The 26,182-nt window shown below is 38.0% G+C and overlaps 1 protein-coding gene across 6 annotated transcripts in view; it reads right to left on the bottom strand.

Annotated features, from left to right (window-relative positions):
- Positions 1 to 26,182, bottom strand: part of atf7ip (activating transcription factor 7 interacting protein) — a 75,827-nt gene that overhangs the window by 44,167 nt on the left and 5,478 nt on the right. The window contains exons 1-2 of one of the 6 annotated variants that reach the window (XM_004913789.4): positions 8,325 to 8,588; positions 4,306 to 4,365 (exon numbers count right to left, since the gene is read on the bottom strand). The exons of 2 other annotated variants lie outside the window; for them this stretch is intronic. The gene's annotated coding sequence lies outside the window, so the exon portion shown is untranslated. Of the gene's footprint in view, positions 1 to 4,305; positions 4,366 to 8,295; positions 8,589 to 26,182 lie in introns of those variants that run through there. 3 more of the 6 variants (XM_012961457.3, XM_004913787.4, XM_004913788.4) reach the window with 3 other exon arrangements.

Here is a 26,182-nt window from a genome sequence, read left to right as displayed (position 1 = left end):
AAGAAGGGAAGTAAAAACTACTGCAATCCTTTCACAATAAACTTGAAGCTGGCCCTTGAATAATGTTATGTGGGCATTAAATGTGAATTTGGCACTGCATTTGTATATTGCTATGTGTATTTGTTGTGGTAGATCTCATGATGGAGGCCAGGTGGCAAGAGTAGATCACAGGGTGACAAAGTCTGGGCACCCCTGATCTAAGGCTTCACTGAGCACAGGTAAGCCTTTGGTTGCTAGTCATTAACACATGGTTTAGAAATAAGTAGGTGAGTCCAAAAGTATTTTTATATTTTGGGGCACATTTACTAACCCTAGAATCCGAATGGGAAAAAATCGGATTGGAAACGAAAATGTTGCGTTTTTTTCGTCGCCGTCGCGATTGTTTTGTTTTGTATTTTGCGCAATTTTTTCGTATCGAGCCATTGTAAATGGCGGAAAAACCAATCCGAATTTTTCTCGGCGGCGACAAAAAAGTCACGGAAAATATACGATAAAGTTGTACAGCGACGAAAAAGTCGCACAAAATACAAAAAAATTGCAACTGCAAAAATACCGATCATTACGAAAAAAACGCATTCGGACGTTCGTGGATTAGTAAATGTGCCCCTTTGTGTTACTGGTTCTTTAATACAGTTTCTCAAGTTCAAACCTACCAATTTAATTGGATGGCAGAGACTGCATGCTTTGTATTTCTCAGCACCAACCTCATTCCCTAAACATTAGGAAAAATGATCTGCATGGCACATTGATATTAAAATTGTGCATCAGTCAGATCCTCATTGAACTTCTGCTTCTCTAGCTGCCACTGATTCTACCATTCCTGTTGTAACATTCTGGCCAATCAGGCCAGTCATTTTAGGCTGGCAGCCCTCTCCAACATGTAAAAAGGGGCAATCCAAAGTTTTCCACATCTTGATGTGTGTGCACAGAAAGCATCTACTGGCATATTGGTGTACACTGAACATAACACACCAGCCAGAAAAATGCAAAGTGTGCCACTAGCCTTAGTTCCAAAAATGGATCTTTTATCTTGGTTAGAGTAACAATTATGTCATGGCCCTTTTGTTTTTAAAATCTCTATCTAGTCTGAACGAGCCTCCTTCTCCCCATATTTAAAGAAATGGCTGTGTTTTTGTTTCAGCCACTGCTCTAATTCTACTGAATGGGTGGCACACAGGACTTTCCATGAATCACTTCATAATGATACATCTCAAAACAGAAAGTGGATGCAGGCATGAAAGGGTGTTTTTATAGCCACGCTTTTCTCCCAAAGAGAACCCCACATCTTACTGGACTTGTAGCAGGAAAGTCAAAAAGTATTCTGACAGCGTTGGTTTTCATAGGCTGTAACATATACCTAAATTTCTCATGCAGCTCAGTACGTTTCTTGGCTGATTTTACAGATTATTCTCTACCAGTTCCTCTTGAAGTTATGGTTTCCTTACAGTGCAAAGACAGGATAAAAAAAAAAATATATAGTTAAAGGTTACGTTTACCTCAAGGAAGAGGAATTATATGATGATTTTCTCCCATGGGACTCAAAGAGCTTTACGGGTTTCTATATACAACTACATTGTAGGTCTCTATAAAAATAGTTCACATAAAACAGCCTATATATATATATATATATATAAATAAATAATTCTCCTAGTAGCAATGCCAGAATATGATCCCAAATTGAGGACTGCCTTATTTAAACCCTAAGCTTCACCCTCTGAACTTGTAACTTAGCATGTATGCATGTCCTTGGTTTGTGTGCAATAGTAATGTGCAGCTTGACCCATGTGTTGGGCGGATTTGGGTTGAAATTTGGACAACCACTGCGGGTCAGGTTCGGTGTGGGTCAGACTGGGGAAGTATACTCCTGCTCTGCTTTCGACCATACCCTGTTTTGGAACCAGAGGCATGTGCAGAAGTAGTGTATGAAGTAGGAAGACAAAGGTACAGGTTGGGTGCAGGTCCTACAATGGCAACATTTTTTGGGTTACGATAGGGTTAAGGTTTTGTGGGCTTGGGGTGGGGCCTGTGTTTAGTAATGTACAGATCAGGAATAACTTATGTGCTACATCAGCCTGTGAAGTAATATAGAGCTGTGTCTTTAATCCCACACTTCTACCTGTTACAGTGAGAGCTGCAGTATTTCCTGTCAGGTGATCTCTCAGAGAGCACACAGACCATCACAAAATGGTGGCTGATGGGAAAAGAGCAATATTTATTGATTTATATACTTGCCTATTTGATAAGACTGTTTAACAGGGCACTTATAGATTATCTGTCGGTTAAGTATAAATTTTGAAGAAATAGATTCTTTAAAAACCAATAAGTCAGAAAACTCAAAGGAAAAATATAATTCTAAACAAAGTAGGTCTCTAGAAAAATATATTGCATAAGACAGCTCATATGTAAACCCTGCTTCATTTAAATAAACCAATTTCATAAAAATATAAATTTTTAGTAGCATGCGCCATTGGGTAATCCTAACTAGAAAACTGCCATTTTAAGTACTATGGGCCACCCCCTGGGATTATAACATTATCGTTGCACACAAACATGTTAAGTTACATTAGCCAATTAATAGACAAAGTTCTGTCTTTTACTTCCATACTCCTTCCTGTTGATATAAACCATCAACTGGTTAAAGGAAATCTATACACCCAGAATGAACACTGAACCAACCGATAACCTAATATAAACTAAGTGACTTATTAGGGCTCTGGCACACAGGGAGATTAGTCGCCCGCGACAAAACTACCTGTTCTCGGGCGACTAATCTCCGAGTTGCCATCACCTGCCATCCCACCGGCAAAAATGTAAGTCGCCGGTGGGATGGCACACGTGGCGGCGCGATTTCGGCAAATCACCAAAAAAGCCTCGCGAGGCAACTTAGGCGGTTTGCCGACTTACATTTTCGCTGGTGGGATGGCAGGTGATGGCAACTTGGGGTGATTAGTCACCCGCGAACAGGGAGTTTTGTCGCGGGTGACTAATCTCCCCGTGTGCCAGAGCCCTTAAAGAATCTCGCCAAACTGGAATATATATATCAGTAAATAATGCCTTTTTGCATCCTCTCTCTTGAGCCACCATTTAGTGATGGGCTGTGCGCTCCCTCAGAGATCAGCTGACAGGGGGCGGCCCTTAATTCTTAAAATGGCAATTACTATTAAAAAAAAGTATATTTTTATGAAAGTGGTTTATTTAGATGAAGCAGTGTTTTACATATGAGCTGATTATAGAGACATACATACCGTATTTTTCGCGCTATAAGACGCTCCGGAATATAAGACGCACCCAATTTTAAAGGAGGAAAATCTAGAAAAATCTGCCAGTAGCACATCTGTCACTGTCCCGCCGCACACAGCCTGCCCAGCCCGGCATTGCCATTCCCAGCTATCCATACATGTTGCTGCCGGAACCCGCCCCCACACACTATGGTCCAAAGGCGCACATCTCCCTGTCACCTGAGCACTGACATGACGGCACGGTGTCACACTGAGGGATACTTTCTGCATGTGAGAAGAGACACCCGGCCCTCCCCCCACGGAATCTAATTGTACATGTAGTGCCATATTGCCTCCTCCCCAGAAACACCTGCCCGGGCTGTGCGTCCCAGCGCTGTCACAGCAATAACACAAACTGTCTGAGTGTTTCGTTCCACTTGTGTTCCACTCATGTTCCTCTGTGCACCCACACTCACCTCATACTTGAGCGCGGCCCACCTGCTCCATCATTTCTATTTACTACTCCCCACCCTACCCTACTAGCACCCAAGAGGCCCCCCAGTATGGGTAAGCAATGCGAATTTAAAAAATACGAAACCCCGCAACTTGCCATAGCGACGCTCGGTGTGACGTTCTGCGTTGTCAGACGTCCGGGGGGGGGGGGGCTGTCCCACAGTACTGCCGGGGGTTGCCCCATTCACTGAGGTGCCTGCTGATCCCATAGCCGCTCAGGCTGCTGAATGCTGTGCCTATTCCATGGCTGCAGAGCCGGCCTGAGACACTGAGGTGACACTCTCTGGGGCCAACTGGCGCCTGTACTCGAGCATGCTGGGAAACCTGAGTGGGGCTCAGGCGTATTCGTCGTATAAGACGCACCAACTTTTCCCCCCCAGTTTTGGGGAAGAAAAAGTGCGTCTTATACGGCGAAAAATACGGTAGTTTGGAGGTATAGTTTTCCTTTAAGTATTCATTCTGGGAGTATAATTTCCTTTAATTTTTCAGGTAAGCTGCTCTGATGTAAAATGTACCACAGAATTATTCAGAAAGAAGTGACACACATTTAAATTTACTATAAGCAATATTTTACCTTCAATACTTAGTATCTTTATTTGGTCTATCCCCACCAATCCTCAGTAAACTGCAAACACTGAAAAAGAGTGCATTCAGTTAATTAGCCACTGATCACACACAGGCTTAATTTTCAATTATCTCAAATACCCATTAACCAATAGTCACTGAAACAGATGATTCAGTTTAAGAGTATGATCCATTCACCACAAAAAAAAAAAATTGTATTGCAATACCTGTATTTGTAGAAAGTGTTCCTCCTGAAGTAAAACTTAACTCAGTTTCAGTGTCTCTGCTTTAGAATTTCAAGCAACTGTGTTTCAAGACTTAGTATTTAGTTTAAAGGACAATGAAAGGTTAATATAAATTAAAAGTAAGCCTAAAGGCATTCTTTTTAAGTACTTACTGCATATCTAAATTCCCAGATCCCTGCTTGCTTCTCTGACATATGGTGCTGGCAGCCTACAGCAGTGTGAAGACTACAGTGACATCACTGAAATCTCTCTCCCCTTCCTGTAGGTGCCAGTGGCAGCCTTCCTATTCTCTGAGCATGTGTGTAACTTGATCCTGTCTGCTGTTCTGAGCTACACATGCCCACCAGCCAATCAGAAGCTGATCTGGCAGAGGGGGGGGGAGGGAATGAAACACATGTGCAGTATGAAGCAAGGAGGGAAAGGAAGGGAGAATACCTTTTTAGAGATGGCTGCCTCTTCTAGAAAATGTGAAGTAAGTGTGACTGAGTAAATATTTGATTAGGTGAGCCAAAAGTGTGGCGTTTTTACTAAACAATAGGAGGACTATTGGGCAGTATGCTTTTTAAACTTTGACTTGCATTCACCTTTAAACAAGACCTATGTTTTGAATGCAAGGGCCATAAAAAGCTAAAGAAAATTTATAAATGCATAAGTATCTTCATTTCTGTGCTATTTTAAAGGGTAGTCATCAGATGTTGCTGACCTTACCAAATAAAGAATATATTTTTCTTCCTGGTGTTACTAGCCCTTAATGGGTGCCTACATGAAATTAAAAAATAAATACATTAGCCTTTGGTTGCTGGAAGCAATCAAGGACAGCAAAATGCATACTTTTGTTATACTACTTTATTAGCTTAAGACCACATTATTTATTTTAGTTATTTCAGGATTAAAATCTCCTGTTTAAATGCAGTTCAAGCATGCATTTATTTTATGCTGATAAAGCTTAAAAAATGTACTTTCAATCACTAAATCTGTATTTTTTTTTTCACTAAATGTGTTTTAGTTTTTTGTTTTTTTAATTCTCCCAGGTGTGCCACAATAGCAACAAATCCATTGGAGGATCAACAAATATAATATAACACAAAGTGCAAAGTCTACCTTTGTGATCTTTAGAATACAACTGATCTATCTGATTCTACAGCCACATTAAGTCCTCTGGTAACTACTTGATAGGACTTGTGGGGTTACTGAGGTTCCAAATCATAAAAAAACATGCTGTTACTTTAATCTAACACAATTTGTTGTGTTCAGAAAAAATTATTCTACATACAGTAGAACCGTGATTTTACATTTCCCAGGGGACCGGGAAAATGTAAAATCAGTGTTCTACTGTAAACTAATTAAAAACCTATTTACACACACACTATATAATGGATGGGACTAAAAAAACTGAGCACATGGGGTAGATGTTTCAGTGCTTAGTATCTTAGCGTATTCCTTTAAGCATGGGGAATTTTTTATGGCATTAATACTTTTATGTCTTTACTGTGACTGATTTACTTTATAATGCAATTACTTAGTAAACAAAGTCACATAATGGTGTGAAGGTAAGTGCTCATACTCACGAGCATGTTGCATCCCACCTGCGCCTGTGTGAGTACAGGCACATTAGGAAGAACAGGATGCATTAGATGTGTTACTGACTGTTGTGCTTGAGTCAGGTCAGATATATAATTTTTTTTTTATTTTTGCCCATATAAATATTTGTCTACTTGTGTCTGTAAGTTACCCTCCCATATAGATTGTAAGCTCTATGGGGCATGGACCACCATCCTCTAGTGTCTTACATACATATAAATAGCTCCCCCAAGCCTTCCTGTTGGTCTGATAATGGATAAACAGAAAATAGCAATGACTATGACAAAGCAATGTTCCCTGGGCAGCACATGTGCACTGGGGTCCCGAATTGGATTCCAGGTGGGGCACTATTGGCAAAGAGTTTACATAATCTCTCCGATACTCCAGAAATATACAGGCAGTTTAACTGGCTCCTGATAACACAGACACTACTGTAAGATTGCAAGATCCAATTTGGCAGGACTGATTATAAATATATATATATATATATATATATATATATATATATATGTGTGTGTGTGTGTGTGTGTATCATTGCTATAGAAAGTACAGAGGAGGGGTGTGGCCGGAGATCACTATTAACATGGCCTTCAACATGTATTTAGAGGAAAGCCATATCCACAAACAATGTAGGTCTTTATAAAAATAAATTGCATAAAACAGCTCATTTAAAACTGCTTCATCTAAATATCAATTTTCATAAGAATATACTTTTCTTTAGCAGTATGTGCCATTTGTCAATCCTAAATAGAAAATTGCCATTTTAAGTACTAAGGACCGCCCACTAGGATCATACGATTCACAGTGCACACAAACAAGCCAAGGCACACATACGCATTAGCCAATTAATTGACAAAGTTCTGTTTTTTGCTCGCAAATTCTGCTACAATCAGAGCTGCATTATTTGTCTGATAAACTGTAAGGAAAAACAGTCCATTACAAAATGGTGCCTCAAGGTAAAAGATTTAAAGGGCAATTTTACCAATATATATTTCAGTTTGGTAAGATTATTTAATAGGCCGCTTTGTATGATACAAACTGTTGGTTAAGTATTTATTCTGGGGGTATAGTTTTGCCGTATTTTATTAATTTTGCAGCAGAAGTAACCCTGTGTGACCAGAACATATACCGGTAGATACTACCCAAATGTGCAAATGTCAAACTAGAAATGGTGACTTCCACAACATTTTAATGAGATTGTAATTTTTTGCAAACAAAATCAAATGATCCCAATAATTTCACAAAAATATGAAAGTACATGATAAAATATCCAAAAATTAAAAAGCAAACAACATTTTATCACTAAAAGTTACTTGATCCCATCTGCTTTACTAAGCAACACTTATCTGACCTGGGACAGACAACTAGTGAATTCCCCACCTTCCCCTCAATGCTTCTGAGCTGCAGCTGATATACAGGAACATGGCGCCTGTGTGCCCCTATATATATATATATATATATATATACACAGCCTGTGTGCCCCTATATATATATATATATATATATATATATATATATATATATATATATATATATATATATATATATATATATATAGCCTGTGTGCCCCTATATATATATATATATAGCCTGTGTGCCCCTATATATATATATATATAGCCTGTGTGCCCCTATATATATATATATAGCCTGTGTGCCCCTATATATATAGCCTGTGTGCCCATATATATAGCCTGTGTGCCCATATATATAGCCTGTGTGCCCATATATATATATATATATATATATATATATATATATATATAGCCTGTGTGCCCCTATATATATATATATATATATATATATATATAGCCTGTGTGCCCCTATATATATAGCCTGTGTGCCCCTATATATATATATATATATATATATATATATATGGCCTGTGTGCCCCTATATATACACAGCCTGTGTGCCCCCTATATATACACAGCCTGTGTGCCCCTATATATACAGCCTGTGTGCCCCTAGCTGCATGCAGCACTCACTATGAGACAAAGAAGCGGCAGTGAGGCCAAGTCACATGTGAGGCAGAGTTAGGCACCTCCCAGCTGTAGTGCAAGGGAGGGGGCGCTCGGATATCGCTCTCCTTGCTAGACAGCTCGGGCGCCATTTTAGAGCCTGCCAGAAAGAGCGAAGAGCTAAGCGAGTGCAACTATCGCGACATAACGCACCTACAGGCGACAGCAGGCTGCTGGGATACCTCTTGTGTGAGAAGTTTCGTCGCCCGGCTGCTCCGCGATGTATGGAGGGACTGATAAACGGCTCCCCTGCGCCTCTCCTCAGCCGCTCAGCTCGTTTGCCTTCTTCCCCCGGCGCTTCTCACTCCGACATTCAAACCCAAACCCCGTTAGCTCCGCCCACTTTCCTGCCTTAACATCGCGCGTCGGCCGTTATGCAAAGTAGCAGTTTTATTGTCGAGTCCTCTTGGCTCCTCCCTCCACTCGGTTTTTCTGTATTTGGGCGAATGGCAGCTTATGCTTTCTCACAGGGAAACCAGAGGGATGTTCAAATTAAGGCTCAACCAATGCGTTGGGGGCTGAAAAGTGAGTGGCCACGCCCAGTCACATGCCCTTTGGCAGATGGCAGTAACATTTGAACAGGGTTTGAAATGATCTGCCAGCTAATGACAAAACCCAGTATCTTACAGTAGTTGGTTTTATGCTAAATGTAACTAAAAAAAGTGAGGGGCACATTTACTAATGCACGAACTGGCCGAATGCGTTTTTTTTCGTAATGATCGTTATTTTGCGATTTTTCGGAAAATTGTCGCGACTTTTTCGTAGCCGTTACAACTGTTTCACAAAATGTTGCGAATTTTTCGCAGCTTTCGCGCCGAGTATGAAAGATTCGGATTCATTCAAGCTTTAGTATGGTGACTTTCCTTGGGCCGGGTTGGAGCTGCAGAGTGCCATTGAGTCCTATGGGAGGCTTCTAAAATCATGCTAAGTCTGAAAGTTTTGCCCGCAGTTTGAGCGCTCAGTACGAAAAAGTCGCGACACGATACGAGCATATCGTAACAGCTACGAAAAAGTCACGACTTTTCGCGCAAGTCGTAATGGTTACGAAAAAGTCGCAACAATTTACGAAAAGTCGTAACGGCGACAAAAAAAATCGCAAAAAATACGAAAAAGTCGCAAAATGTTTGTTTTCCAATCTGAATTTTTCCAATTCGGATTCGAATTCATGTCTTAGTAAATCAGCCCCCTAGTGTAGATAAGTTGTATATTTCGATTTACTGTGCGCTACTTGTAATAGTAATAGAATATAGATGCAAAAATATGAGGTTCACGATTAAGCGGATAGTGAGCGATGGGGGTCCCTGCCCCATAGAGCTTACAATCTAAGTGGGTGCGTAACTTACAGACAAACTGTGCAAAGGTTGAAGTGTTGCCTCACAATTGCAGAGATGTATTTCATGATAAGGTATATATAAATGTATTGTACAGCGGTATTGCATTGCAAAAATTATTTTTGCTTCATAGGCTCTCTCCTTTATAAATAAGCTTATTTGTAGCAGAGGAGGCAGCCGTGCAGGATTGTACAGGCAGGATGGTTAGCTTGTCTTAAATAAACCATTTAGGATGCAATTTTGCAATGCACCATATTGTTCTTAACGAGAAGTCAGAATAATTATCTTTTTTTTTTTCTTAAAGTAATTTCTTTACATGTATAAAATGAAAGCTTTTTTTAATTCTAAAGAAGGGTGTGGTTGCCAAGAAATAGTTTATTTGCTGTTGTCTGACTGACATGATTATAGATTTTATAAGGTAAGAATACTTTAAATTCTACATTTTATTTAAGTTATATATTGGGGATGCACCAAATCCCTATTTGGTTTGGGATTAAGGTGAACCCTAGCCTTATTTGGCAGGATTCAGCTAAAGCCAAGTGCCTGGCCAAACTGAATCCGAACCCTTAAAAATCATGTGATTATAGTTCATGTGATTACAAGGCCGCTTCTGCCATTAGGCAAGGTACGAACCTTGCCTCAGGGGACAGGGAGCGGCCAGTTACCAGATGTGACAAAACTGCCTCTGGTAACTTTAAGAGCTGATTTTTCATTTTTTAAAATGGAAATTCGACTCTGCCAATAGCACTCTCTGCCCTAGCAACGCAGCACCCTTTGGAGCGGGAGTGAGGGGGTGGCTTGGGGGCTGCTGCCACCCGAGGATCGCCACTGTGAATTATGCCATTATTTCCATATGAAAATTTAGATTTGGTTCAGGATTTGACCTAATCCTACATAGAAGATTCTGTATAGATATGTGTGTGTGTTTTTGGTGTGTCAGGATATCTTTTTTGTTTCTAAAAAACCAATAACACACTTCCTATATCAGTTTTCTTTTGTCCTTATTAACAGTGAGATGTCATCAACATAACATTGGCACCATTTTATCTATCTCTGTTCCCATAAAATGAAGCACCAACTGTTAATATTTATTAATTTCACATAATGAAAGTGTTCTCACTTTAGTGTTTTCAGTTTTCAGCCAGCGCTGCATTATATATCATCTTTAGGGGCAAATGCAATGCTGTTATATGTTATAAGCCCTGCCTACTTTATATGGCGATTACACACAAACAAATTAAAGGAACTTAACTGCATTAAAAATATCTAAAATGACCTCTAATGGGCATAAAAGGGCATACCAAAGACACAAATTTGTACCACCATTGCAACACCAATTTGTAAAAACTAGTGATTAATCTGGGTCTTTGCAGAGTAGCAGAAACACAGAAAGTGGTATTTTATCTGCTACAACCCTAAGTTACATACACACAGCAGTTGTTAATCTTGATCCATGCAGTTCTACGTTTCATTTTTATTGCATTTATTGTTGAACTCTTTACCCTTGGGAACAGAGATCATTGCCAGTACAGTTAAAATTGATCCACAGGAAAACATGAGATCGGTTAACACTAGCATTGCTGTGCAGCAGAATGCATAAAACCATACAGTAAATGTGTTGAAAAACTGCAGCATGTTTTTCTCTATAGTTCTCTTAGCAAAACCCTAGCGCTACATTATACCAGCATCATGCAATATTCCGTTACTGTGCTGCTCCCTCATCCCAGGATGACTAACATCATATTACAGTTGTGGAATTTTATGTAAATTCAATGCTCACATGGAAGACTGTAGTTGCCCAGTGCAATCCTGCTGATTTTAGCTTGCTCTGGTGAGACGCATACTTTCACTGTGGCTTGGTTAAGGGCATCTTTGCATACAAACAATTGCTCATCTGATCAGTCTGCAGCTTAGGCCTAAGACCACCAATAGAGCCAAAAGCCAGTCACTAGTGAAATACTAAAATTATGGTGGCTCATTGTGTAATAACAAACCTTGTATGTCTATTTAATTGCCAAAGTTTGTATCTTCTCATTGCGTCTGTGTGGGTTACCTCCTACACCCCAAAAACACACAGGCAGGTTATTCGGCTTCTGGAAAAAAAAAAGGACCCTAATGTGGGTAAAAGTGATAGGGACCTTATATTGTAAGCTCCACTCGGGAGGGAGTAATGTATTAACTCTGTAAAGCTCTACAAATGTGTTGGCGCTATATGGATAAGAAGAGCATTTTTTAGCTTTAAAGATCTGAACAAGCCACATAAATGTCAGAAGATATTAATTTTTGTGTTTATATGCAATTATTTGAATTAGGGGCACATTTATTGCAGTGTGAATTAGAGCTCACAACAGTGAAATTCTGCCTCTCTATTAATTTCGATGGTATTTTTAGAGGTTGTATTTATCAATGGGTGAAAGCTAGAGAGGAGAAATGCTGTGTATGTTGCATTTAAAAAAAAAAAAAAATCTGACACTGACTGCAATAAAATGTAATTCTGAATGCACACGAGCACAAACTGGTAGAATATAATAGATTCAATTAGCTAATGCCTTCAGATGCACATCAGGTGCACACAAAAACACTTAAATGTAAAAGCCCTAAATGGTAGGTCTCCATTTTTTGTCATAATATGCAATTTTTCAATGTACATTTAACATTTTTAATTTGTATGTTAAATAATTATTTGTATATTTAATTTTCAATTGAAAGCAGTACCTGTATGTTGCAATTTCTATCACTGCTTGCCTGACTACAGAAACAATAAAAAAGTATTTAGCTCTAGCCAAGAATCCAGTCCCCACAATGCCTTGCTCAACTTTGTTATTCTACTTCTCACATTTGTTAATTGTACTACACATTGTGGAGAATTGGAGTCCACACTAGAGGATAACTGACTTTTCAAAACTTTGAAACACTATCAGTATTTAGAAAAAAAAAGCAGTGAAGGAAATAGTAAGATACACTACTTTCAACAGCAGTTATATTTAAAAGTAATTTTAATATTATTGGTCAACATGGAAAGTATACCACACAGAACCACTTTTTTCAATTCCCCTTTAGTTTCTACCATTTTTCTAAAATTAAAGTTTTAAAAATAACGTAATTTATTGCCCACACAAAATTGATCAGTTGTAATGGTTTGGATTTATTAAACAAACTTTAATAATTCTTGGAGCATGGTCAGTAAGTGCGTAAATTGTATCAACTAGTTCATGGAATCTAATAGAACGATGTATCATCCAATGTTTCAGATTTTCACTTAACTAAGGTTACAAATTAACCTTTATGGCTTCCAAAGCTGTTACTGGGAAAATAAGGGGGGGGGGGGGAGAAAAAAAACCCTACATTTTAATTAATCAAAAAATAGAAAGTTTCTTAAAAAAAATAGAAAGTTTTCTATTTGAAAACATTGTAGAGATGACTTTTGCCTTTCAATGTATATTGGAAGTTTTCTTAGACTTACATTTTCTTTCATTACTCAAAAAAATTGGTTGGACTTTTTAAAAAAATAAGTTTAACGGGAATGTTTAAATAATTTACATAAATGGCTGTAAATTTAAAGTATACAATCTTGTTTCCCTACAACAGCTAGTGTCATCAAAATGCAGTTTTGTGCTCAAATGTATATCAGGTGAACACAATATATGTACTGATCAGTTTGTTTACTATTGTAAGTGTTGGGTGAACAGATTGCATCCTACAAGCAGATGTACTTGAATGATACAAAATATAATGGGACAGATACAAAAATCTGATATGTAAACTACATGAAAGGATTGCCATCCGATAAGACGTGCCCGTTGAATTAAATATTATGGTGTCTGACAGACTTTTTTCTCATTGAAATACATTGACTGATAAAGATGCAGGAACAAAACACACCATCCAACTTTATTTGATCCAACTTTACATTACAGCCATGGGGGGATCAGATTTTGTAGCATCCCACAAAATCTCTTTGTTGTTGCTTTGTGTTGCATGACAAGATTCTGCGGTTCAGTAAATTCTGACCCATAAAATGTGATCAAAATGTCCTGTGTAGTTTACCCCTAAACGAGACATGTACATACTGAACATTTCATGCACTTCTGTTTATACTTGGTTGAGTACTGCTGTGCTAATCTAGAGAGCACCAACATTCTATATCTACACAGTGCTTTTGCATTCTTGATAACTGTATTCTATTTGCAGTTTCCCTGAAGAAACTATTAAGAATTAAAAGAATATAACATTTCCAAAAGCCACGGATGTGTTGAATCGAGAAAAACGCATCTTACATGTCACATGGATCAAAATATGTGACGGATAAAAAAATCTGATGTGTAAACTACATGAAAGATTTGCCCTCTGACATGACGCACCTGTCGGAAGGTAACACTACATGCTGCATCCAACGAGATAAAAACCGATGGTGCCTGACAGACTTCTTTTTCTCATTGAAATACACTGTCTGACGGAGATGCCGGAACAAAACACTCCATCTGACACATTACAGCTGTGGGGGTCAGACTTTGTAGGATCCAACAAAATCTTGTAATGTTGCGTACTGTTGCATGACACAATCAGATAAAATCTGACAAAATCTGATCAAAATCTCCTGTGGAGTTTAGCCCTTACTCCACTTTGTGAAAAGCCATCAATACTTCAGCATCCCACTTAGGGTGAGTTTCTAGTTCATATTCACTTTTTAAATAAAATATACTGAGTGATATCCCCAGGGTTTAGCCAATTGGAAATAATCATCTTTTGGAATAGATCATGGAATTATGCATTCATTATGTGAACGAATTTAGGCTAACAGTCTAGTCATCGTTAGATTTTGGTACTTGCTTGATCTTTAAGTAAGCACTGCACTTTACAAAAGAGTTGGTAGTGCTTTTAAGAGGATGTTTTCCTCCTTATTACTTGCGGTAGGTGTATAGTCTGGCAAGCACTAGTCTGGTCAACATGTATATGGAGCACTTGTCGCTTTGGCTGGACTTTTAATAATTGTGGAATATTTTAAATTAACGAGACTCCCCTCGGCAGAGTTTATATATATCATATTTATTACAGACACATTAATTCATAAGTTTTATGTTATTGAAGAGTGATTTAACATACTAGCATTTGTACTTTAGTTTTAAAAACAAACTTTAAAAGGGTTGTCTCTTTATTCTATTCAAGTATAGCTCAACTACCCCATTAGAGGTCTCTTTGCACGAATTATAATTTGCACTGAGCTATGCTGATCCAGTGAATAACCCCCACGAATGCTCCGAATAAGAATGTTAATCTGCAGATTAAATTCAGACAGGTGAAAGGTCCTGCATATTTGCATATCTGTATTCACCATAAAAGAAAGCAGTGAGAATCTGTACATTTTTTGTTAGGGTTTGCCATGTGCTATAATTCATAATGAATAGGTTGCTGGGAATCTGTTATAAAATGCTACTAATATCAGGCTACACAGGACTTCAATTAAGGCTATCACACAAGCAATGTTCCCATAATGTTTTTTTTTTGCCTTCAGCCACAGAATATTAATTCCAGGCTGTAACATGACTGTTTCCCACTATGACAAATGGGAAGATATATGGGCTAAGCTGTATTTTCATCCTACAAAGAATAGCCTGGTAATGGGTAGAAATTCAACAAGTGACAAGCAGGGATAATCAGCAAGTCTCATTTCTGTAGTTTTCTGAATCTGCATCAAGGCTCAGATGGGAAAGTAGAAGAAAAGCACATTCAATATATTTGATGCTAGCTACATTAAATGAATTTCTATTCTATTTCTGTTATATTGCAAGTCTCTGTTGTAGTTTCTCAGAGCATACAAACATTTAGAAAATTTACTAGTGTCTGGCACAAATAGGCAACCTATTAAATGGCCATCCAGAGAAACTTTACCTTCAGCCTTTTCCTCTCTCTTTGTTAAATCAGTTACAGACATCTCCAAGCAGCAGTGTAGTGAATGTCATGAGTCATGCTTTGCCTTGTGTAACAGTGGTTTTCTTTCTGAGTGTTGATCTAAGATCCTTGCCAGAAAGCAAGATAGGACTTTGGTGGGTTGCCAGAAAGGAAAATGAAATGGTCACATAAGTACCAGGAAATTAATTCCTACATGTAAGAATAAAACATGCTATAGCTTATCCAACTCCAAATTTTTTTTAAAAGACCTCATGACAGTAAACAATATTGTAAGTTGCTTTTAGTATATACTTTTAAGTATATACTTTATATTCTGACAACACTATTCTTTTAAGAATGGATTCAAATCTGACTGACCGTTTTGGAATGGAAATTGAACTACAATCATATTTGTACTTAAAGGACAAGGAGCGTCGAGGGAACATATAGTCTTATAAGAGAAGCATTACATCGATACCTTTAGTAGCACTGTCTAATTAACGCTAAACTCAGACAGTCTTGCTCATACCCATTACAACCTATCAGCATGATGGAGCATGCACAGAAGAGCCCTCGAGATCTCCAGAATCCCCTCCCTGTGTAAATTGTCAGCAAATAGTAAATGTTGCTTATAGTTGCAATAGCAACATGCCAATTCTGATGACAGAAAGTCACCGATCTGCAACATTTTTGTGTCACATCAGTGGATGGCAAGATTATACTGATTGGTTGACTCAGTACAGGAAGGTGGTCCCAATTACTTTCTCACAGAAAAATAGTTGAATGCAAACGAAAATCACTCATTGTTTCATTCATTTTCACTAAAAAATTCAATTTTACTAAAACTATTTTAATAAAAGTTGTTTGAAATCTATAGAGACAATTCCCTTCTTAATAATAAATAGCTTAATAAACTTGAAACTTGCATGCTATTATATAGCACATGTGCATGAAAAGCATAGCAGTTTAAATTAGGATAAAATGAAGATCTCTCTGTGAAGATTTATAGCAAAACATTTTGGTTCGAATACATCCTATGTGCCTTGGGAAAGCTATGGTTTTCTGTTTAAAGGAAAACTATACCCCTAGATGGATTATTGGCTGTTGAATCCAGTTTGTTTAAAGTGGTGTTCGGCAAGAGAGTTTAGATATGATTTTCTCTGTTGAATTATAATTTTATTTTTAAAGATGCAAAACACTAATTTTTTTTTTAGCAGTTATTAGCAGTTTTGCCAGTTATTTTAAAATGAGAGAAAAAGGTTAAAACTAAGTAAGCTTGATCAGAAAGGTCTGTGTAAATACAGCCATAAACACTCACAGAAACACTGCACTAAGTCCTCTATCAAAAGAAACATAGAATTTATTTTCTTTTGTGTACACATGTTCTTCAGCATCAGATTTTGTTCTCTCAGATAAATTCTTCAAGGCATAGTAGGAATTCACGCTGCTCTCTCCCCCTCCCCTCTCTGCTGTAATCTGAGCTACCAGCAACCAGAGCTGCAGCATGAAACTTACTGAGACCAAGCTAAAATAGCAGCTGCTATCTTAATAGAGGGAGCTTCTGTTAAAGGACATGTAAACACCACACACAATTTGCGGCACTTCAGTTATTAAAAAGTTAATAGCAAGGCTGCAGCATTCTCTTAATCACTTAGATTTCCTTCTCCTGTAACACTTTGGCTGTTGGCTCCTAGGCATGCTCAGTAACCTCCTCTCCTGTGCTCAGTTTAATGTTAACAGAGCTCAATCCAAGCAGAACTTTTTATCAAAGTAAGGTCTGCCTCTGCGAGCCTGCATTCTTGATAAAATGTGCACAGCACATGCTCTGAATCAGTAAAAAATAAAATAATCTAATGGGGACATTTTTAGATCTTCACTGTTTAAAGGCTGTGGTTGCTTTGGACTGGTACATAATCTCAAAACATATCAAGCATTCTTTGCCTACTTTGTTAAGATTTTCCTTAAAATGAAAACTATACCTCCAATCAATGTCAGTCTCTATAAAAATATATTGCATAAACATGCTCATATGTAACCCCTTGCTTCATAAACCATTTTCATTTTTAGTAGCATGTGCCATTGGGTATTCCTAAGTGCTACGGGCCACCTCCAGAGATCATATAATTCACAGTGCACACAAACAAATAAAGGACACACATACATGTTAAGTCAAATCAGCCAATGAATGGACAGAATTCTGTCTTTTACTCCCACACTTCTTCCTGTTACAGTTAGAGCTGCATTATTTCCTGTCAGGTGATCTCTGAGGGAGCACAAACAAATTTAAATCAAATGTTGATTAATCTGCTTCATAGACACTACATTGGGGTGAATAAATATTTAACCAATTGATAGTTTTGTGATGGTCTCTGTGCTCCTTCGGAGATCACCTATCTATTGGGCAAGTATTTATTCTAAAAAGTATAGTTTTTGCCAAACTCCATCACCCCAGTGTAGTGTCTGAATTCAATTTACCACACTGAGTATGAAAACCACAAATTCAAATTTCCGAAACGGAAGAAAAAAAGCCACCTAAATGCTGGCAAGTTTATATCAATGGGGGATCTATTTGTAATTGTCAAGCTATTTTTCAATTTGAGTTTTCTTAATTTTAAATTTGGCTCATTAAAATGTGAAGTGTAAAATGTGAGTCTGAGCTTCTTCGTCAAAATTTGAAAAAAAAAAAAAAAAATCACAACATTTGGATGTTATAAATCTGCCCATATTTGTTGCTCTGTATTCTCAGGAAAGGTTATTTAATACTGATGCATATTTGAATAATTAGTGATTATGTCAGTATGGAATCAAGTAATACTTTTTCAAGTTTACTGAGATAATAAACATATCTTGTAAAGAAATAACAGCTGTAACAGCTTTCCAGATTATTTACCACAGTGAATCAATGCTACATAACCAGCCCACACAGCTGTAGCTAGGCAAGCAGTTCATGTAAGATTACAAAAACAGATATCTTGTCAAACAGCAAGGAGTGTACTTCCCAACAATATTGGGGAAAAGGAAAATGTTTAGCCACTCATTGTTATTAAAATGATAGATTTTGTTATAATTTCCGTTTAATTCCCTGAATGCTACTTGCTACAAAAAAAAACCATCATGACAGTATTCCTTTAATTAAAAAAAAACATTAGGCAATAAGACTAGTTTTTTAACTAACCAAGATCAATTACTGTAAATGTTCCTGGTAAAACCCTGAAACTTTAGCAGTGTTCTCTGTTTTTGCACATTAGAAATCTAGGGTCACATCTCTCTACTTGATTAATTGGTGTCGAGTGTTTTATGTATATGCAGTGTGGTAACAGTAACTGGAAAAAGCCTACTCTCCCAGAATGCTATATAAGTCAGAGCATAGTTGCATAGGGTTGAAAAAAGACCAGAGTCCATTAAGTTCAACCCTTCTAAGTAAACCCAGCACACACAAACCTATACTGACCTGTCTATACACTCACATACATAAACCATATATACCAATATCAATATTAACTGTAGTTTTTAGTATCACAATAGCCTTGGATACTATGCTTGTTCAAGAACTCATCCAGGCCCCTCTTAAAGGCATCAACAGAATCTGCCATTACAACATCACTAGGAAGGGCATTCCACAACCTCACTGCCCTCATTGTAAAAAAAAAAACCTCAGGCTGCTTCAAATGAAAGTTCTGTTCCTCCAATCTAGGGGGGTGGCCTCCAAGGGGTGGTCTCTGGTGCGCTGGTTGTTTTTAGGGGGGGGGGAGAAAATCCCCTGTCTGTCTATAATCCCCTCTAATGTACTTGTACAGAGTAATCATGACCCTGTTGCAAGCACCTTTTTTCCAAAGAAAACAACCCTGACCCTGACAGTCTAACCTTTACCAGTTTAGTTGCAGTCTCTGCACGCTCTCCAGCTTATTAATATCCTTCTTACGGACTGGAGCTCAAAACTGCACTGCATACTCAAGGTGAGGCCTTACCAGGGACCTATAAAGAGGCAAAATTATGTTTCCATCCCTTGAGCCAATGCCTTTTTTTTTTTTTTTTAAATACAAGATAGCACTTTATTTGCTTTAGTAGTCACAGAATGACACTGCCTGGCATTAGACAACTTGTTATCTTCAAAACCCCCCAGATCCTTCTCCATTAAGGATCCCCCAACAGACTACCATTTAGTGTATAACTTGCTTTTATATTATTTCTACCAAAGTGCATAACTTTGTACTTTTCAACATTGAACCTCATTTACATTTTGCTGCCCAGTTTCCCAATTTTGTCAAAAGTGGCAGCATCCTGCATGGAACTTGCAGTTTTGCACAATTTAGTATCATCAGCAAAAATAGAAACACTACGTTCTATGCCCCCCTCCAGATCATTAATAAACAAGTTAAAAGGACAGAGGACTGATCCCTGCAGTACTCCACTAACAACACTGGCCCAATTAGAAAATGTTCCATTTACCACCACTCTTTGTAATCTATCCTTCAGCCAGTTTTTTATCCAAGTGCAAATATGTTCTAGGTCAATATTCCTCAATAATTTTATCATTTACTTTCTGTGAGGTATTGTATCAAACGCTTTAGCATAATTTAAGTAGATGACATCCACTGCCATTCCAGCATAGAGGTTTCTGCTCATCTCCTGATAGAAGGCAATAAAATTAGTCTGGCAAGACTGTCTGTTACGCATAAAACCATGCTGGCATAAACTTATAGTATTGTGATTTGCAATGTATTCATGTGACCTATCACTTATTACCCCTTCCAAAAGCTTTCCTACTACGGATGTCAGACTAACAGGCCTATAGTTTTCAGGCTGAGAATGTGATCCCTTTTTAAATAACGGCACCACATTGGCAATTCACCAGTCTCTTTGCACCATGCTAGACCTCAATGAAAAAAAGTGGTAAAAAAAAAAAACAAGGGCTTTGTGCAGCCAGGCTAAAAAAAGCCAGTACTAGTGTTGGAATTAGTCACCACCAACAAAAAAGGCTGGGGTTGGGAAGGCGCTCTGGTAAGGAAGTAGGGGAGGAAGTACTATAGTTTATAGAACTGAGGAGAAACAAAAAAAACAACAACTTTCGAAAAATATTTGAATTTGCTGATTAACTTATATAAAAATTGCTGAAACACTATCAAAACAGTGTGTTTCCTACATGTTCCGACTGCCAGTGTATTAACACAGGTACAATCCTGAAGTTAGGATTTCTTTTCCTTTCAAAAAGGTGTTGTTGCTTTGGCCATTTGAGTGAACCCCCCCCCCCCACAGATGTCAATTACATATATATCTCAAAGGCTGAAAATACGGTTTTCCAAAAAAATTATATAAAATGCTGTTTTTCCCATTTATCAAGATTTTCATCCATCCAGGTCATGATATACCATATGTGAACTGAAGAAACTGCTTTAAACTTCTTTCTGCTAGATACCCTTTCATATGTAGAATCAAAGAAAAGCAAATCACTTCCTTTACAAGAAGTCTTGCAATGTCAATAAATATGATTTTTAACATCAGCGACACATCTTAACTTCCCACTCTTGCCCATATTACTGAAAATTACTTTAACTTAATTGTTGTGTTCTTAGTGATTTTTGTTGCATTTTCAGTTCTGAATTGCTATTTGCTTGTTTGTACTCATCAAAAGTAAATGGCACAGTGAGACTAGTGGAACTGGAATTTTGATCGATCTCACTGCACAATATTTTTTTTTTTATTGTTTTTTTTGGATGTAGTTTCCTTTTCGCCCATTAAAAATTATGCATGCAATATTTTCATTTCAATGCTTAAACAAGTTCCTATGCATATTGAGTAACAAATTATTGAAGAGAGTTCTGGCGTTTCTATGTAGGAAATGTTCTAAAATTCAAGCTTTGGAGTCGAGTTTCAGAAATGCTATTTAAGTTGCTGAAAAGTACACATATTGGGGACCATTGGTCATATTTTTATTTTCCAGATTCAGATTTATATTTTTTTTAGCGCTAAGTCACCACAGATTTATTATGAAACAAAACTGCGAGAATTCAGAATCCGAAAATATTCCATCAAAAACGTGTCAAGAGTATGTAGAAGTCAATGGCAAATGTCCCTTCGCTTGAAGATATTTCTTTGCTTCGAATCTTCAGGTTTTCAGATTTTTGACGTTGACTTTTGTGTGACAATACAAAAAGTCGCAGTTTTCATACATAGAGTAGAGTAAAAAAATAATAATAATAATTTTCACACCTTTTTCCCCACACATGCTTTTTCAGTTTAGACTTTGATAAATGGCAGATATTTTGAATTTATTAGAATGCGTAGTTTCCAAAAATATCTAGTTTTCTGGGGTAAACTTAATTTAGTGGCATTTTCTGATTTCTGGAGTAGTGCTTTAAAAATCTGCCAAAATACTGTTGTGGGCTTTTGATGTACAATCATGGCCCAAATTGTTGGCACCCCAGAAATTTTTCCAGAAAATCAAGCATTTCTCACAGAAAAGTATTGCAGTAACACATGTTTTGCTATACACGTTTATTCCCTTTGTGTGTATTGGAACAGAACAAAAAAGGGAGGAAAAAAAAGAAAATTGGACAAAATGTCAAACAAAACTCCAAAAATGGGCTGGACAAAATTATTGGCACCCATAACCTAATATTTGGTTGCACACCATTTGGAAAAAAAATAACTGAAATCAGTCGCTTCCTCAATACCATCAATAAGCTTCTTACACCTCTCACCGGGAATTTTGGACCACTCTTCCTTTGCAAACTGCTCCAGGTCTCTCTTATTGGAAGGGCGCCTTTTCCCAACAGCAATTTTAAGATCTCTCCACAGATGTTCAATGGGATTTAGATCTGGACTCATTGCTGGCCACTTCAGAACGCTCCAGCGCTTTTTGTTGCCATCCATTTCTGGGTGCTTTTGACATATGTTTGGGGTCATTGTCCTGCTGGAAGACCCAAGATCTCGGACACAAACCCAGCTTTTTGAAACTGGGCTCTACAGTGCGACCCAAAATCCTTTGGTAATCCTCAGATTTCATGATGCCTTGCACACATTCAAGGCACCCAGTGCCAGAGGCAGCAAAACATCACTGAACCTCCACCATATTTCACTGTAGGTACTGTGTTCTTTTCTTTGTAGGCCTCATTCTGGTTTAGGTAAACAGTAGAATGATGCGCTTTACCAAAAAGCTCTATCTTGGTCTCATCTTTCCACAAGACATTTCCCAGAAGGATTGTGGCTTACTCAAGTACATTTTGGCAAACTGTAGTCTTGCTTTTTTATGTCTCTGTGTCAGCAGTGGGGTCCTCCTGGGTCTCCTGCCATTTAATTTCATTTAAATGTTGACGGATAGTTGGCCCTGACACTGATGCTACCTGAGCCTGCAGGACAGCTTGAATTTCTTTGGAACATGTTTGGGGCTGCTTATCCACCATTCGAACTATCCTGCATTGCAACCTTTCATCAATTTTTCTCTTCCGTCCACGCCCAGGAAGATTAGCTACAGTGCCATGGGTTGCAAACTTCTTGACAATGTTGCACACTGTGGACAAAGGCAAATCTAGATCTCTGGAGATGGACTTGTAACCTTGAGATTGTTGATTTTTTTTCCACAATTTTGGTTCTCAAGTCTTTAGACAGTTCTCTTCTCCTCTTTCTGTTGTCCATGCTTAGTGTGGCATGCACAGACACACATTGCAAAGACTATGTAAACCTCTATCCTTTTTATCTGCTTTCAAGTGTGATTTTTATGTTGCCCACACCGGTTACTTGCCCCAGGTGAGTTTAAAAGAGCATCACATGTTTGAAACAATCTTATTTATCTACAATTTTGAAAGGGTGCCAATAATTTTGTCCAGCCCATTTTTGGAGTTTTGTGTGACATTATGTCCAATTTGCTTTTTTCCTCCCTTTTTTTGTTCTTTTCCAATACACACAAAGGGAATAAACATGTGTATAGCAAAACATGTGTTTTGATTTTCTGGAAAAATTTCTGGGGTGCCAACAATTTGGGCCATGACTGTATAAGGCAGGAATCTCAAGGAAACTATAGATACAGTATTTGGTATTAAATCGAACCAGAGGAGCTTTCGAAATCAGTTGTATTTATTGAATATGATATAAATTATTTATTATCCATTATGAAAAATAGGTAATTCCACTTTGTAACAAAATATACAAAAATTACCTAAGAATTCAGGCAGACTTGAAAAGCTTAGAATGAAAAAAAAAAAAAGCAGGATGAAGTTTCCCACCAGTTAATGCCCGTAAAGTAAAATTATCATGGCGTAAATGGAGATCAAATTCTGCTGGCAAACATTTTGCAATAGCATGTTTGCTATTTTTATGCCAAGGGCTCTCTCTGCTTAAATTTACATCCTTTTCCTGCTGCTAAATGGGAGACAGGAGTTTAGAAAAGGGAATTAACAATACATAGTATGTATTTAAAGGAGAAGGAAAGGCTAAGTCACTTGGGGGTGCCAAAATGTTAGGCACCCCCATGTGACTTAGATCGCTTACCTTTTACCCCGGAGGGTAGCAGCGAGCGCTTCCTACTTACTATTCGCTTGCGCGCGCATGCGCAGTAGAGTGAAAAGCCAAACTTAAAAAACAAAGTCGGCTTTTTACTCTACTGTGCATGCGCCGGCCGACGGATTTTGCCGGGAGAAAAAAGAGGAATGAGGAAGCGCTTCCTACAGGTACCCCGGGCTGGTGCTTTTTTCTCCTAACAGGGGCACCAGCCCAGGGTACAAGGTAAGCGATCTAAGTCACTTGGGGGTGCCTAACATTTTGGCACCCCCAAGTGACTTAGCCTTTCCTTCTCCTTCAATATGTAATTGGTTTTAAAGGGATGAACTATTAACCTTGTGAATATTTTATTAACCTTGTGAATATTTTATTGTACCATATTGCTTCAAATAAGAAGCAATCAACTATACATAGCTCTGCTAGAATCTATGAAGCAGAGAGAGTTACAACTTTATATGAGAAAGAAAGATATATGTACAAAATACTCACTATATAGTCTCCAAGTGATGCTCTCCTAAAACAAGTAATATTACCCCACCTTGTTTTCACCAGAAGTGCAATTCCTTTGAAAATGAGTTTGCCACAAATATCATTTCCCTCTGGCAATGGTGTCAGATGGACATACACAAATAATTTAATCTGCTGCAAGGATGCTCCCAAAGTGCCCACACTGTCTTCCAAGCAGAGTGAAGACACCTTGAAATCATGTGTCAGCAAGTAAGCACCAAACTTTGTTTCTTATCAGCAAGATGCATTGTAAAGGTGGTGCTTAAAGGATCAGAAGTGATGTTTGGGCTGGTTGGGACCAATACCAATATTAAAGGAGAAGGAAAGGTAAAAACCAAGTAAGCTTTATCAGAAAGGTCTATGTAAATACAACCATAAGCACTCACAGAAAATCTGCACTGAGTTCTCTATCAAAAGAAACACAGGGTTTCTTGTCTCCTTTTTTGTTCTTAGGTATCAGACATCCTCTCTCAGAAAAATCCTTCATTCCCGGGGCCTGAGTCTGTGCAGCTCTCCCTCCTGCTCCCCTCTCCCATAAGAATGCACTCCCCCCTCCCTTAGGAATGTGTAATCTGCACTACCAGGCTAGAGCTGCAGCAGGAAGCCAAAAAGCTAAAATGGCAGCTGCAATCATAAACAAACAGAGAAAGCTTCTAGGGCTCTTTACTCAGGTATGGTAAAGCATTCTGCAGAAAAATATAGTGTTCTATGTAGCACTAATATGATTAATCTATTGGCAGTAAAAGCTTCTCATTTAAGCTGCTTGACTAATACCTTTGCCTTTTGTAGTATCATGTGCAAGCTGATGCTACAAAAGAGAAAAGCAGAGAAGAACTGTTTTGCAGCTGGATTTCAGCATCTAAAGCTGGTATTTATTCATACCTTTTTTGAAGGAACAGATTACAGTGATAGGTATATTAGGGGTTCTGTGTTGTGTGGGGCTCTTTAACAAATTTTGGTTTGGAAGCCAGAGTTCCCCTTTAACAAAGCACCAGAGAGTGAAACTTGTAGAAGATTTTCTAGGTGTAAAAGGATGTATTGAAATAAGACACCATGCCAAAGAAGAGTCTGGTGGGGAAAGTTAAAGCAGATTCCTATTTTCAGCAATTCTCCTCCTGGCTGGGGGAGTCATTGGTTGTGGTGTTGTGTTTGTAAAAGGAGATTTTTATGTATAAACAAATAGTATATTGTGGAGCTTCAATCAGTGAAAAAAGAGGTTTCTGAGTGCTACAGCATGATTCCTGCAGGCTAGTTACAGTATGTAACCCACCCGTTATCTCTAAATCATGAATTATTTTGAATAATTTCAGGCTTGATTTGGATCTGATGCACATGCGCTCCCTCAGGGCAGGTGGGTTAGGCCACCAAAAGGAAGTTAGCTCATGTCAGTCAGGTTGAATATATTCAACAAGGACGAGAAGAAATTTAGGGCTAACACTGAACTGTGGAGCAGCAAAGTTTGTAACAGATACTCTATTCCCACTATTAATGATCCAGACCTTTCCTTGTCATGTAAAGGACAGTAAACTCCCTTGTTCAATGAATGGGGTAGCTTTGTACCTATTAAACAAGGAAAAATATCAGAGAAAAGTGAGAAAAATTTCAGTGTACAAAACTAAATTACAGTTCGGTGTAAAAAAGGTTCAATACATGAAGATTCAGCACTGATGTTTGGTGTATTTAAACCACACAGCATGATAAATAAGCCTTCATAATGCCTAATGTGCTAATTTTCTGACATTTTATGTAATATTAGTAGATTGTTTCTTATTTTTCAGCTGTGGCATTTTAACTGTTACTTCTGAGCTAACTTGCAA

The sequence above is a fragment of the Xenopus tropicalis genome, chromosome 4, assembly GCF_000004195.4.
Source record: "Xenopus tropicalis strain Nigerian chromosome 4, UCB_Xtro_10.0, whole genome shotgun sequence".
Taxonomy (NCBI): domain Eukaryota; kingdom Metazoa; phylum Chordata; class Amphibia; order Anura; family Pipidae; genus Xenopus; species Xenopus tropicalis.
Note: the sequence above shows the minus strand (reverse complement) of the source record. Positions and strands in the feature narration are given on the sequence as shown.